This window comes from Budorcas taxicolor, chromosome 11, assembly GCF_023091745.1.
Source record: "Budorcas taxicolor isolate Tak-1 chromosome 11, Takin1.1, whole genome shotgun sequence".
Taxonomy (NCBI): domain Eukaryota; kingdom Metazoa; phylum Chordata; class Mammalia; order Artiodactyla; family Bovidae; genus Budorcas; species Budorcas taxicolor.
The window spans coordinates 12085524-12099314 of record NC_068920.1 but is presented as its reverse complement, the minus strand read 5'-3'; the positions used below and the strand labels follow the sequence as shown (position 1 = coordinate 12099314).

At 45.7% G+C, this 13791-nt stretch overlaps 1 non-coding gene across 1 annotated transcript; it reads right to left on the bottom strand.

Moving 5' to 3' along the window:
* Positions 1 to 1547: 1547 nt before the first annotated feature.
* On the bottom strand, positions 1548 to 1620 carry TRNAY-GUA (transfer RNA tyrosine (anticodon GUA)). The gene has a single exon. It is a non-coding gene; the product is annotated as a tRNA-Tyr (tRNA).
* Positions 1621 to 13791: the final 12171 nt, after the last annotated feature.

Here is a 13791-nt window from a genome sequence, read left to right as displayed (position 1 = left end):
TTAATTTCAGGAGATTGGAAGCATTGATTGAGCTGTGAGTCCCTGAGGCATTTATTAGACAAAGGAGACCGATGAAAAAGAAATGTGTTTCTTGTCTTCAATTTTCCATACAAGATTTATAGCCAAGCGTGGGAGAGTTGATTTTCAAACTGTAACGTTTCCCCCCAGAGCTGACATCCATGGGAGACAGCGGGCGAGGGTGTCACAGAGGAGCCGACAGAAGGAGGCCCTTGGGTCTCCTGCTGTGCTATGAGCTCCCCATCCTGCAGTCTTTGTCCTCAAGCCACAGGCTGCAAAGCCCAGGAGCAGCCGGCGCCCCATCTACTGCATTGCACAGACCTTCAAAGGATTAATTACAGCCATTATTACAGGGCACACCAGGTACACAGTTTTTCCCTTTAGGATGAAAGAGATTTTTAAAAACTTTAAATTCAGCTCCAATAAATGTCTCAGTTTGGGCTTAGTGGAGATGAGAACGGAGGAGAATTTGTCTCTGTGCATTTCAGCCTTTTTCAGGGTTGAACTACAGGGAACAAAACAAAGGACCTTTCGGGACCAGCCTCTGTTTTCTTTCCAACCCTGTAGCATATGTCTAGCGCGTTCTTCACCCTGAGCCATCCAGGTGCCTCCCAACTCCGACCACATTTACCTACCTGCATTTACCAAGGTGAGGACCCTCCCTGAGGGAGGGGGAGGCTGGCAGGTGGGCAGTGGGGAGGAGCCCATGCTCTGCCCTGGTCCCATACAGGACTAGAGACATGGGTCCACATGGGCAGGGTGAGAGGAGGGGCCTGGCCAGTCCTGCTCACGCAGGATGCTTCATCCCTGCTCTTTCCAGAGAGTGTGAAGAGTTTTCTCATACTTGGAGTTTTGGCTTTCCATGTGGCGCTGGAGGTAAAGAACCTGCCCGCCAAGGCAGGAGATGCAGGTTTGATCCCTGGGTTGGGAAGACCTCCTGGAGGAGGAAAATGGCAGCTCATCCAGCATTCTTGCCTGACAAATTCCATGGACAAGAGAAGCCCAGTGGGCTATAGCACATGGGGTTGCAAAGAGTCGGACACGACTGACGAATGAGCACACACACTTGGATGCCGCCAAGTCTGAACAAGGGAGAGAGTTCTGAGAGTGAGAAGCAAGGCCAATTTAGCTCTATGGCTAAGAGGTGTGTGTAAAAAATAAAAAATAAAAAATCAGAGGTCTGGACCCGTGGGGACGTGAGTTCTAGGGACAGGCAGACCCATTTCCAAGGCCCAGCTCTGACCTCCCTGAGCCTCAGTTTCCCTGTCTGTAAAGAGTGAAGCCGGATGATGATAGCCCCTTCTCCCCCGCTTGACCCAAGTTTCCCTGATTCTCTCATGGTTCACGTCTTTATCACAATAGCCCATAGGCCACACTGTGCTATTTGGCCATTGAGTGTGAAGGTGAAGTTGCTCAGTGGTGTCTGATTCTTTGCAACCTCATGGACTGTAGCCTACCAGCCTCCTCCGTCCATGGGATTTTCCAGGCAAGAGTACTGGAGTGGGGTGCCATTTCCTTCTCCAGGGGATCTTCCTGACCCAGGGATCGAACCTAGGTCTCCTGCATTACAGGCAGACGCTTTACCGTCTGAGCCACCAGGGAAGACTTTTGGCCATTGTTTCACGTCTAATTCCTCTCTTTTCACAACCTCATCTCTTCCAAGCGTGGCCACAGCCCCCTGCATCTCACAAGTACAGCAGCTCTTCACACCTGCAGACCCTCGAGCTGACTTTGGGGCATCCCTCCTCAGCCCTCTGTAGGCTTCCCAGACTGGGGAGGGGGCACTTCAAGGACTAGCTGGACCCTCTTTTCTCTGTGCTCCTCATCACGGAAGCACAACTAGGAACCCTGGGAATAATGCAAGGAAAACTGCAGGAAAACCCTGAAAGGAAGAAGACAAATTTGTTCGGGGTCCTGGGACTAGAGGAGTAACAGGGGTCGACATCTTATGTCCTCTCCACCAAGAGAAGACCACCCAGACCTGGCATTTCCCATCCCAGCCCATCAGTGAAGGCAGCCCTGGGAGGGCTGACCCCTCCCCTACACCCAACAGGGGTCCAAGTGACAACACCCACCATCCTCAGCAGACCCCTGGGAGTTCTTCCAAAAAGCAGTAGGGGAACACTCTTCCCTGACAGAGGAATCAGTGAACAAAACTCACCCATATAAATGACAGAAAGAAAAACGGGCAGAAAATAAATGAACAGAGCTTCAGGGACTATGGGGTAGTAAAGAGGATTCATCGTATGTATCATCAGAATCTGAGAAGAAGAGCAAGAGTGTGGGCTGAAAGAGGGTTTGAAGAAATAACGCCTGAAAACTCCTTTCATTTGGCATAAGACACAAAAATAACAGACCCATGAAGATAAGAGAACCCCAAACAAGATAAGCCCAAAGAAATCCATATGGAGATATGTCATAATTAAACTCTGAAAATGAAAGACAAAAGCTTGGAAGCAGTCAGAGACGAACAGCATGTTATCTGTGGGGGAAACTTGGTTCCGATAAGAGTGGATTTCTCCTCGGAAACCTCAGAGGCCAGAAGGAAGTGGCATCATATTTTTCAAGTGCTGAGTGAAAAGAACTCGATCAAATTCTTTTATCAGGTGATACCGTCCTTCAGGGATGAAGAGGAAATGACATTCTGAGACAAAGGAGCATGTTGCTACTGACCCACCCTTAAAGGCTGACAAATGGAAATGCTTTCAACAAAAATGATACAAAGGAGCATCAAAGACCAACAGGAAGGAAGAGGGACTAATGGAAAGGGTAGAAATAGAGGTATGTACATGGACTATCCTTTTCAATTTGCAAACTGTGGAGTAACGAATGAAGCTTACGGAAAGAAAGGTCTGGCCTTTGCCCTTGGCTCCTGGGAGGTAAACTCTATGCCCTTGGAATAGCTTCTCTGATAGAAGCGGCTTTGTTTACTGGGGACCTCGAGTCACATCAGAGAGTCAATGCTAGCAGTGGTTTATGGTGGGGGCTCTGGGTCACCTGGGCTTCCCGGGTGGTGGTAGTGGTAAAGAACCCGCCTGCCAATGCAGGTTAGACATAAGAGATGCAGGTTCGATCCCTGGGTCAGGAAGATCCCCTGGAGGAGGGCATGGCAACCCACTCCAGTATGCTTGCCTGGAGAATCCCATGGACAGAGGAGCCTGGTGGGTTATCGTCCATAGCCATTGCGCAGAGTCAGACATGCCCGAAGCGACTTAGCACACAGACATGCACTGGGCCACCTGCTCTCAGTGCAACGAAGGTGGCAGATTTAAACACTAACATATCAGTAATTACCTTACTTGTAAATGATCTAAATACACCAATCCATAAGTCAGAGGCTGGTAGAGGATATGCATATATATATCCAATCTATATGTTACTTGCAGAAATATCACTTCAAACTTGATGACGTAGGGTGAAATTAAACTGATAGGAAAAAATATATCATAAAAATATTAGTAAAGAAATCACAAGTAGTTACATTACTTTCTGATAAAGTGGACTCCAGAGCAAGAAGAAATCACTAGAGAAAAAGAATGCATTGCATAATGAGAAACGATCAGTCCACCAGGGAGGCATTGTGATCTCAAAGGGGTCTGCACCAAAAATAGCACTTCAAAATACACGCGTCAGAACTGACAGAGCTGGGTGGAGAAACAGACACATCTGCAATTACAGTTGAAGCCTTCACCTTCTCAGCAGCAGACAGAAATGAGAGGACAGAAAATCAGGAGGGAAATGGAACATCTGGTCAACGCCATCAACCAACAGACCCACACGCACGGAGCACTCTACCCACAGACTAGAGATCACATATAGGCTTTAAACTCCCCTGGAATATTCATCAAGGTACATCACACTCTGGGCCATGACCCAGACCTCAGAAAATTTGTTTCTATTTTTGGATGAGCCACACTGCTTGTGGGATCTTAGTTTCCTGATCAGGGATTGAGCCTGGGCCCTTGGCAGTCCTAACCTAACAGAGTACTAACCACTGGACTGTGAATTTAAAAGAGTTGAAATTATACAGAGTGTGTCTTCTGACCCTAATAGAATCAAACTAGAAGTCGACAACTGAATGACAAGAAGAAAATCTCTAGACACGTGGAGATGAAGCAACACGCTTCCAAATAAGCCATTGTCAAAGAAGATGCCTCAAAGGAAATTTAAGAAACAATACAGGATGGAATTAAAACGAAACGCCAGGAACCAAAAACGTGCGGTGCAGCTAAAGCAGTGCTGAGAGGGAAATTATAGCAGGAAGTGCTCACAAGAGAAGTGGGAAATGTCTCAAATCAATGATCTGCATACATACTGCAAGAAACCAGAAAAAGAGTAGAAAAATAAACCCAAGAATAATGGAGGGAAATAATAAAGAACAGAAATGGAAAATAGGGCAATAGAGCAAATCTATGAAAGAAAAAACTGGTTCTTTGAAAAAAAAATCAATGAAATTGAAAAACCTCTAGCAAGACTGACAAAAATAAAAAGAGTGAAGACCCCCAGCGCCAACACAAGGAATAAAATGGAGAATGTTGCTACAGATCCTCCAACCATGTGAAAGCTAACAAATGAGTGCTAAGAACAACGTTATGCATGTAAATTTGAAAACTTGAAAGAAACGCACCATTTCCCTGAAAGTAATGAACAACCAAAACACAGGCAAGAAAAAATAGGAAACTTGAATATACTTATAACCATTAAAAAAGCTGAGTTTTCCATATTTTCTAGCATACTGAGTGCAGCACTTTCACAGCATCATCTTTTAGGATTTGAAATAGTTCAACTGGAATTCCACCACCTCCACTAGCTTTTTTCATAATGATGCTTCTTAAGGACCACTTGACTTTGCATTCCAGGATGTCTGGCTCTAGGTTAGTGATCCCATCATTGTGATTACTGGGTCATGAAGATTTTTTAGTACAGTTCTTCTGTGTATTCTTGCCACCTCTTCTTAATATCTTCTGCTTCTATTAGGTCCATACCATTTCTGTTCTTTATTGTGCCCAACTTTGCATGAACGGTTCCCTTGGTATCTAATTTCCTTGAAAGAGATGGGAATACCAGACCCCCTGACCTGCCTCCTGAGAAACCTGTATGCAGATCAAGAAGCAACAGTTAGAACTGGACATGGACAACAGACTGGTTCCAAATTGGGAAACGAATATGTCGAGGCTGTATATTGTCACCCTCTTATTTAACTTACATGCAGAGTGCATCATGAGAAACACTGGGCTGGATGAAGCACAAGCTGGAATCAAGATTGCCAGGAGATATATCAATAACCTCAGATATGCAGATGACACCACCCTTATGACAGAAAGTGAAGAGGAACTAAAAAGCCTCTTGATGAAAGTGAAAGAAAAGAGTGAAAAAGTTTGCTTAAAACTCAACATTCAGAAAACGAAGATCATGGCATCCAGTCCCATCACTTCATGGCAAATAGATGGGGAAACAGTGGAAACAGTGTCAGACTTTATTTTTGGGGGCTCCAAAATCACTGCAGATGGTGACTGCAGCCATGAAATTAAAAGACGTTTACTCCGTGGAAGGAAAGTTATGACCAACCTAGACAGCATATTAAAAAGCAAAGACATTACTTTGCCAACAAAGGTCCATCTAGTCAAAGCTATGGTTTTTCCAGTGGTCATGAATGGATGTGAGAGTTGGACTGTGAAGAAAGCTGAACGCCGAAGAATTGATGCTTTTGAAGTGTGGTGTTGGCGAAGACTCTTGAGAGTCCCTTGGACAGCAAGGAGATCCAACCAGTCTGTCCTAAAGGAGATCAGTCCTGGGTGTTCATTGGAAGGACTGATGTTGAAGCTGAAACTACAGTATTTTGGCCACCTGATGTGAAGAGCTGACTCACTGGAAAAGACCCTGGTGCTGGGCAAGATTGAAGGGAGGAGAAGGGGACGATAGAGAATAAGATGGTTGGATGTTGTTGGATGGCATGACTCACTCAATGGACGTGAGCCTGAGTAAATTCCGAGAGTTGATGATGGACAGGGAAGCCTGACAAGCTGCAGTCCATGGGGTCGCGAAGAGTCAGACACGACAGAGTGACTGAACTGAATTGATTAAAGAAACGGAATTTGCCATAAAAACTATTCTGAAAAAGAATACGTGTGTGCTGTGGTAAGTTGTTTCTGTCATGCCTGACTGTACTCAAAATGCAACAGTCAAAAAAACTCAAACAACCCAATTAGAAAATGGGCATAAGACAAGAAGAGTCACTTTACCAAAGAGGATTTGCAATTAGATAGTGAGTGTTAGGTGCTCAGTCGTGTCCGACTCTTGGCGACCCCGTGGACTGTAGCCCGCCAGGCTCCCCTGTCTATGGGATTCTCCAGGCAAGAGTACTGGAGTGGGTTGCCGTTTCCTTCCCCAGGGGATTAGATAGGAAGCACATGAAAATGTCCAACATCAGAAGCCAGCAGCGTGAACAACACTGCACTAACGGTCACGGCAATTTCATTTAAGGCTGAATCTTAAACCAGTCCAGGTGTTCTTTGGTAGGTGAATGGTTTAAGCAGACTCAGCTCAGCTCAGCTCAATCGCTCAGTCGTGTCCGACTCTTTGCGACCCCATGAATCACAGCACGCCAGGCCTCCCTGTCCATCACCATCTCCCGGAGTTCACTCAGACTCACGTCCATTGAGTCAGTGATGCCGTCCAACCTTCTCATCCTCTGTCGTCCCCTTCTCCTCCTGCCCGCAATCCCTCCCAGCATCAGAGTCTTTTCCAATGAGTCAACTCTTTGCATGAGGTGGGCAAAGTACTGGAGTTTCAGCTTCAGCATCATTCCTTCCAAAGAAATCCCAGGGCTGATCTCCTTCACAATGGACTGGTTGGATCTCCTTGCAGTCCAAGGGACTCTCAAGAGTCTTCTCCAACACCACAGGTCAAAAGCATCAGTTCTTTAGCGCTCAGCTTTCTTCACAGTCTGACTCTCACATCCATACATGACCACTGGAAAAACCATAGCCTTGACTAGATGGACCTTTGTTGGCAAAGTAATGTCTTTGCTTTTCAATATGCTATCTAGGTTGGTCATAACTTTTCTTCAAATGAGTAAGCGTCTTTTAATTTCATGGCTGCAGTCAGCATCTGCAGTGATTCTGGAGCCCCCAAAAATAAAGTCTGACACTGTTTCCACTGTTTCCCCATCTATTTGCCATGAAGTGATGGGACTGGATGCCATGATCTTCGTTTTCTGAATGTTGAGCTTTAAGCCAACTTTTTCACTCTCCACTTTTACTTTCATCAAGAGGCTTTTTAGTTCCTCTTCACTTTCTGTCATAAGGGGGGTGTCATCTGCATATCTGAGGTTATTGATATATCTCCTGGCAATCTTGATTCCAGCTTGTGCTTCATCCAGCCCAGCGTTTCTCATGATATACTCTGCATGTAAGTTAAATAAGCAGGGTGACAATATACAGCCTTGACGTACTCCTTTTCCTATTTGGAACCAGTCTGTTGTTCCATGTCCAGTTCTAACTGTTGCTTCCTGACCTGGATATAGGTTTCTCAAGAGGCAGGTCAGGTGGTCTGGTATTCCCATTTCTTTCAGAATTTTCCACAGTTTATTGTGATCCATACAGTCAAAGGCTTTGGCATAGTCAATAAAGCAGAAATAGATGTTTTTTCCTGGAACTCTCTTGCTTTTTCATTATAGGGGACTGGAATGCAAAAGTAGGAAGTCAAGAAACATCTGTAGTAACAGGCAAATTTGGCCTTGAAATACGGAATGAAGCAGGGCAAAGACTAATAGAGTTTTGCAAAGAAAATGCACTGGTCATAGCAAACACCCTCTTCCAACAACACAAGAGAAGACTCTACACATGGACATCACCAGATGGTCAACACTGAAGTCAGATTGATTATATTCTTTGCAGCCAAAGATGGAGAAGCTCTATACAGTCAACAAAAACAAGACCGGGAGCTGACTGTGGCTCAGATCATGAACTCCTTATTGCCAAATTCAGATGTAAATTGAAGAAAGTAGGGAAAACCACTAGACCATTCAGGTATGACCTAAATCACATCCCTTATGATTATACAGTGGAAGTGAGAAATATATTTAAGGGCCTAGATCTGATAGATAGAGGGCCTGATGAACTATGGACAGAGGTTTGTGACATTGTACAGGAGACAGGGATCAAGACCATCCCCAAGGAAAAGAAATTCAAAAAAGCAAAATGGCTGTCTGGGGAGGCCTTACAAATAGCTGTGAAAAGAAGAGAGGCGAAAAGCAAAGGAGAAAAGGAAAGATATAAGCATCTGAATGCAGAGTTCCAAAGAATAGCAAGAAGAGATAAGAAAGCCTTCCTCAGTGATCAATGCAAAGAAATAGAGGAAAACAATAGAATGGGAAAGACTAGAGATCTCTTCAAGAAAATTAGAGATACCAAGGGAACATTTCATGAAAGATGGGCTCAATAAAGGACAGAAATGGTATGGACCTAACAGAAGCAGAAGATATTAAGAAGAGTTGGCAAGAATACACAGAAGAACTGTACAAAAAAGATCTTCATGACCAAGATAATCATGATGGTGTGATCCCTCACCTAGAGCCAGACATCCTGGAATGTGAAGTCAAGTGGGCCTTAGGACCATCAATCACTACGAACAAAGCTAGTGGAGGTGATGGAATTCCAGTTGAGCTGTTTCAAATCCTGAAAGATGATGCTGTGAAAGTGCCGCACTCAATATGCCAGCAAATTTGGAAAACTCAGTAGTGGCCACAGGACTGGAAAAGGTCAGCTTTCATTCCAATTCCAAAGAAAAGCAATGCCAAAGAATGCTCAAACTACCACACAATTGCACTCATCTCACAAGCTAAGTAAAGTAATGCTCAAAATTCTCCAGGCCAGGCTTCAGCAATACGGAACCGTGAACTTCCAGATGTTCAAGCTGGTTTTAGAAAAGGCAGGGGAACCAGAGATCAAATTAAGCAGACTGGTGCATGCAAACTGTGACTTGGATAAACCTCCAGGGAATTTCTCAGCTAAAAAACAAAAAACAAAAAAACCCCCAGTCCTCAAAATATACGTACTGTAAGTAGAGGGCGCCCAGGGCTCCCAGGTTCGGGGTCGAGCGGCCGCACTCCTGCCTTTCTCGGGAGGTTCGCCCGCCAGGAGGCCCCTTGCTGCCTCCCACTCACTCCCCAATGGCATACTGTGGCCAACAGTAAGTTCAGTTCCTTTCCAAAAGCAAATGAACGTTAAACGATGACTATTCCTCTTCGCTTGACATCGTCACATTATTACTGCTTTCTAAACATCTGCGGAAGGAGAAAATAAACAGTTTGATAAATTCTGTGGAATTTACCAGAAATCTTCAGGGACTAAGCCCTCTGGCGCTGGCAGAGGCCAACAAGGAGCCCCCTAGTGGCCATCAGGCTGCTCTGCAGCTTCTCACAGGGCTCCTGGCTATGGTTTTTCCAGTGGTCATGTATGGATGGAGTTGGACTATAAAGAAAGCTGAGCGCCGAAGAATTGATGCTTTTGAACTGTGGTGGTGGAGAAGACTCTTTAGAGTCCCTTGGACTGCAAGGAGGTCCAACCAGTCCATCCTAAAGGAAATCAGTCCTGAATGTTCATTGGAAGGACTGATGTTGACGCTGAAAATCTAATACTTGGGCCACCTGATGTGAAGAGCTGTCTCATTGGAAAAGACCCTGTTGCTAGGAAAGATTGAAGGTGGGAGAGAAGGGGAGGACAGAGGGTGAGATGGTTGGATGGCATCACCGACTCGATGGACATGAGTTTGAGTAAATTCCGGGAGTTGGTGATAGACAGGGAGGCCTGGCGTGCTGCAGTCCATGGGGTTGCAAAGAGTTGGACACGACTGAGTAACTGAACTGAACTGAAATAACTGAAGTCAAGAGGCTTCCCAAGTGGCACAGTGGTAAGTAGTCTGCCTGCCAATGCAGGAGACGTGGGTTTGATTCCTGGGTCAGGACGATCCCCTGGAGAAGGAAATGGCAACCCGCTCCAGCATGCTTGCCTGGAGAATCCCATGGACAGAGGAGCCTGGAGGGCTACGGGCCATGGGGGCACAGAGAGTCGGACACGACTGAGTGCAGAGCATACCCGAGTCAAGAGGCAGGTTTCCTGGGCTTCCCTCTGCACAGACATCGTGAGGCTGGAGCCTGTTCTGTTCTTTGGCACCTGGTCTGTGCAGGTTGGGCACTTACAGACCCTGGAGGTCCAGGGTATAAGCGTCTTCAGTCAGGGCACCAGCGTGAGAATGAGAAGCCATGCAGCTATGCTCTTCATGGGGGTGTCTCTTCACCATGCTGCCTAGTGGCAATCCACTCAGCCTTGGAGAGCGGCGCTCGGGGAGGCAGGCTGAAGTCCCTGAGCAATGCCACATCTGTTGGACATATGGCAGAGTTTACTGTTACCAGAAAACAATGCACCCGGACGGACTCGGCAGAGCAGATGGCGTGAGCGGAGGACCTTTGGTACCCAGGGTCAAGCAAAGGATGCCGGTGCAGAAAAGAACTGCTGACGCTTTCTGTTCCAGAAGATAATCCGAGGGCCTCTGGAGAGGCTTCGCCATCCTGTCTATCCATTCTGGTACGCGCTGGGACAGTCATCTCAGGATGCTATTTTGGCCCTGGGAAGCCAGATGGACCCAGCACAGGATGGCGAGCTGGAGGAGTTGGAGGGGAGCGGATGAGTCATTCAGTGTTTCCTCAGGAATAGTCAGGAGTGCTCACATCAAGGAGCCCTCCCTCAGAGCTGGTGTTTTTCTAACAGCTTGGGGCATAGCTGGCTGTGTCTGGTGCTGTGTGTGTGGGCCACAGTCTGCTGTTATGATGCTGAATGAATCATAATTAGTGTACTATAAATTTGAAGTGGAGACCAAATAGCCCATGAACTTTAATGCAAAAGTCTAGAATTCCTTTTTTCCCCCCCTAGTCACCATGCAGTGCATCACATCCCCATGACTTATTTATTTCATAACCCAAAATTTGTACCTTTCAACGCCCTTTCCCCATTTCACCCACACCCCATCTCCTGGAATTACATTAAAAATTTTTTAAAAAAGATTTCCACTCCTGCCCTGACCTTCCATGAGCTCTCACAAGGATGAAACCGCACTCCACAGGGAAGCGCTCAGTAGAACCAGGTTCTACCGTGGATCCTGCAGAAACTAAAAAAAAAAAAAAATCCAAAAGAAACAGGTGAGCCATGGGTTCTACAATCAAACTGTTACAATGTAGTTAGTTGAGATGAAGCATCAAGAAACAAATTAGCTAAAAATACAGGGGTGTGGAAATTTGAAGTATATTGTTGGATATTTGTTGAGATGCTGTTTTACAGGAACATTGAACATTCCTTTCTCACAGCAGTTCTTTCCTCTGTTGGGGGAAACAAACATATCTCTCATTCATTTCAGTCTGATGTGCTTGGCTCAACACACTGAACTCAGCAGGCTTTGAATTAACGTTATTGATTGATTGATTGAAATGTTTGACTCAGTCTAAACATTCTAACCCCTCTTATTCTGTTTCCTTGGTGGGCTGTCAGCTAGAACACAAGGAATGCTCCTTTCCGGGCCCAGTTCCCTCCCTGGTGAGTTAATGTCACACAGACCCAAGATTCATCACGTGACCACCTGCCTCCCCCTCTTCCTCCTGAGACCACCTTAAAGACAGTCATCCTAGGAGCCTCGGGGGGGGTGGGGGTGGGGGTGGGGGGAGTGCGTGGGACTCAGCCCAGACCCATTGCTCCCATTAGAATCATGCCTGAAATACACGGGGTGATGGATTTATGATGGTGGATTAGAAAGTGATTTCTATAAACAGTGCATCAAAAGAACATTGTGTCAGCTAGACTGGACTGTTTCAGTAACACATGCATGCTGAAACCTCAAGGGGTAAAAACAGTAACAGCTTATCTTTCAGCCACTTAAGGGGCAGGGGTGACTCTCAGGGAATCCACCCAGCCCGGGTGGACTCAGCAACCCAGGATGCTGCCTCCACCTTGGAATGCTCTTCTCCACAGTCACCAAGGTTGGGGACAGAGGGCTGGCAGGTTGAACCCTGGTTCCTAAATGCTTTCGTTCTGAATGGACTCGAATCACTCCCACGCATAGCCTATTGGCCAGAATGACACATGGACCTACCTAATTATAAGAAGTAGACATTTGGTGATCGGTAAATGTCGTCCTCCAGATAAAATTTAGTGTCAAAGAATTGACATAGATTTCAAAGTTACCTAATTAACCATCTTGTCATGGCAAGGCAGTCTGAAGCAGAACGCTGCATGTTTGGAAGCTCCGTTGCTCACCCCAAGTACGACTAAGCGGATATGAATTTATGGTAAAGAATACTGGCTAAAGATAATAATTAGTTCCTGCCCAGTCAACTTTCCTTCCATAAATAAATCATGCCATTCAGGGCTGTCAGGCATTGCTTTACTCTGACAGTAATTGCATTTTCTTTTCATCATTACCATAACTTTGTGTGTACAATGCATACTGTATGAGAAGTGAAAGGTTGGGGGTGGGGAGGTTTCCTTATATATGAAATCAAAAACATGCTACATTTTGTTTTTAAAAGGAAAACAGATGATATAATTCCCAAGAGCGTATCATCCCAAAGGGCAGTGCCATTGCCTCACCCTCATTTAGATCCCACTCCCTGTTCTAACTATTCAGCTGTCTCCTTGAGGACAAAGCTTCAAACACACACACGACCGCCTTATACTGCTATGTCTTGCTTTTCTCTCCTAGGTTTGAGTCTATGTGTTGAATTTCTACCACAGGGGGATGAAGATTTGGAGCTCAAATTCACACCTGCCTATTTCACATGCCCCATCATTCCAATACAATTATATATATATATATATATTTGTAAATTCATATTAGAAATTTATATTATTCTGACCACAGACACATAATTCACAGTTAAACCTAGTCAAGCACGGTGATTATATTTCCTTTATTGTAGGACTTTTTGCTTCTCCTGGAGTTTATAGTTGACGTATTTTTACATTGTTATTGCTCTCTTAGTTTTCCGTGTCACTATCAATAAGACTATTGTGTCACTATCAATAAGATTCTCAGACTCTGGAGAGTCCCTTGGATTGCAAGATCAAACCAGTCAATCCTTAAAGAAATCAACCCTGAATATTCATTGAAAGGACTGTGGCTGAAGCTGAAGCTCCAGTACTTTGGCCAACTGATGCTAAGCACCAACTCACTGAAAAACATCCTGATGCTGGGAAAGATTGAGGGCAGGAGGAGAAGTGGGTGGCAGAGGACGAGATGGCTGGATGGCATCACCAACTCAATGGACACGAATCTGAGCAAACTCTGGGAGATGTGAGGGACGGGGGGTCTGCCGTCCATGGGGTCTCAAAGAGTTGGACATGACTTATCGCCTGAACAACAACAGCATCAGTGATTCATTCCCATTCAGCCAAGACTTCCCTCCCAGTACATTCCATCACATTTGCCAGTCTCAGCTTCTAGAAGAGATTCTATGGGAGACCTCTGTGCCTTAGTCTACCTTCCTTTCCTTCTTGCCTCCAGGACTGGAAGCTTGCGAACTACCTTTTTCAGACTGCATTACTAGCTGAATGCTACTTAAGTCTGACAGTTGGAGGCATCCGCAGAAGCTGCTGCTGCTGCTAAGTCCTTTCAGTCATGTCCGATTCTGGGCGACCCCATAGACGGCAGCCCACCAGGCTCCCCCGTCCCTGGGATTCTCCAGGCAAGAACACTGGAGTGGGTTGCCAGTTCCTTCTCCAATGC